This window comes from Microtus oregoni, unplaced genomic scaffold, assembly GCF_018167655.1.
Source record: "Microtus oregoni isolate MIOR12 unplaced genomic scaffold, Mior012 000019F_ref0000042, whole genome shotgun sequence".
NCBI lineage: Eukaryota > Metazoa > Chordata > Mammalia > Rodentia > Cricetidae > Microtus > Microtus oregoni.
The window spans coordinates 13,007,539-13,009,770 of NW_024543078.1; positions in this window are offsets into that span (position 1 = coordinate 13,007,539).

The window sequence follows — 2,232 nt, forward strand, 5'->3', positions numbered from 1 at the left end:
ATCTAAACTGTATTTTTTAGCCTTCGGTTGTACTAGATCTAAGCTTCATTCCCAGTGATTCTCAGAAAGTTTTTCAGTTACCTGAGAAGGGATTGGATGAGAGATATCAAATGTCTGCAAGTGCAGGCAACAATGTCACACACACACACACACACACACACACACACACACACACAAATCCCTAACATGTGCTGCCTATGCTGGTTTTTCTAAATTGAAGACTTGAATGCTTACTATGAAAGAGGTACTGTTTTGTGGTCGAGTGAGATGGCTGATGTTTCTTATGACCAGGTGTACTCCGTATGCACAATGCCTACAGCCCCAGTGGAAGTTTGAGATCTCCCTGACCACCCCCATTTTTAAGAGGACCCAGAGTCACTTGAACTCCAACCCATTGCTATTGTTTATGACAGGAACGGGTCAGACAACAGAGGAGGATATGGGAAGGGTTCCAGTGACTTTCCCCAGTGGAACTGTGTGAGAACCATGCTGACAACACGCATGGAGGGCCGTCCATCGCAGAAATAGCTGGTGTTTTGGTGTCCAGTGTTATACACAGGGTGTTCACCTGTGCAGCTGACATAAGTCTCCAGTGCACCTTAGGCCGAGCTAACACTGTGTGGTCCGAGAGCCCCCAGATTACTATGGATTATCAGAAGTGCTCCCCTCTCCACTTTTTTGAGGCAGGGTCTCTCCACTTAAAACTACCTGTCCTTGAACTCACTATGTAGACCAGGCTAGTCTAGAATTCACAGATATTACCCTGCCTCTGCCTCTAAGTGTTAGGACGGATGGTGTACACCACCACAGCAGGCACAAAGACACTTTGACCTAGAAAGACATTCCAAGGTTTTAGGAGTTATTTCACAGAGGTCAAGTATGGTGACGCATGCCTGTAATCCTAGCAATCGTGAGGTTGAGGCTTGAGGATCCTGAGTTCAGGGTCATCCTTGGCTATGTAGTCACTTTTGAGTCTAACCTGGGCTATACCATCCTCTGTCTCCAGAAAATAATAGAAGAGGAGGGAGAGGATGAAGTTACTTCATATGAGCCAAGAAAAAAATGGTCAGACTTCTTTGTCAGGCACAAGCGTGTACTAGGGCTACACAGAGTGAAACAGGGTGGAGGAAACCCCAAGAGCAGACAGGCATTGGACAGGGATTTTCTGTTTCTGATATGCTGATGAAGGATTATTGCACACAAACTGCTTACTGGACAGCAAGGGCTAGGTTAGGGACCCTCATGAATTACGACAGTCTCTTAAAAATATCTTTCCATCATCTTTAGTCCCCACCACTTCGGAACACATAAGCTGACATTGCTTTTACTACTAAGAAGCAGAAGCAGCTGGTGGCAGTGGCCCATGTTTTTAATCCCAGCACTCAGGAGGCAGAGGCAGACCAATTTCTGTGAGTTCAAGGCCAACCTGGTCTACAGAGGGAGTTCCAGGACAGCCAGGGCTACCCAGAAACCTGCCTCAAAAAAAAAAAAAAAAGAAAAAGAAAAAAAAAGAAAAACCCACCACACAACAACCAAAGCAAAACGAAAAAGAAAAGACAGTAAAAGCAAACCAGGTGCCCTCAAATTAAGTGATTTTAACAAAGAATTGATGGTAGAAATGCAATTCACGTTTTACTACTACAATTCGTATTCTACTTACGGACACTGTGCTACAACTTTCCTTTATTTAGGGCTGTGAAATGAAGCCCTTCTGGTGTAGAACTGATGTATAAAATTACCTGCTAATTAGAACAGCTGTCCTCTTGGCTCCGTGGGCCCTGCATCTGTTGGCCTAAGTTGAATGAGTCAAAAAATACTTTAAAAATTGCAGCTGTCCCAAATATGTACACACGCATGCTTTTCTGCTACCTTCTGAGCAATACAGCATGACAACAATTTGCAAAACCCTTGCATTATGTCAGGTGTCAGCAATAGTTTCAAGATGACTTAAATACACAGGATGCTGTGCATATGGTACCCACAAACACTGTTATTTTCTGAAAGGCATAATGTCTACAGATTTTGTCATCTGTGGGAGTTCAAGAACCAACCCTGGTGGATATCAAGGGATCCTTTGTATTAGGTTTTCCATCCAGAGAGTAGTTGAAAGAAACTTTGTAAATGGATACTGCACTTTCTTTTCCTGGCCGCCCAGACCCAAATAATCACACAGAAACTATATTAATCACAACACTGGTCAATAGCTTAGGCACATTCTTAGCTAGCTCTTAC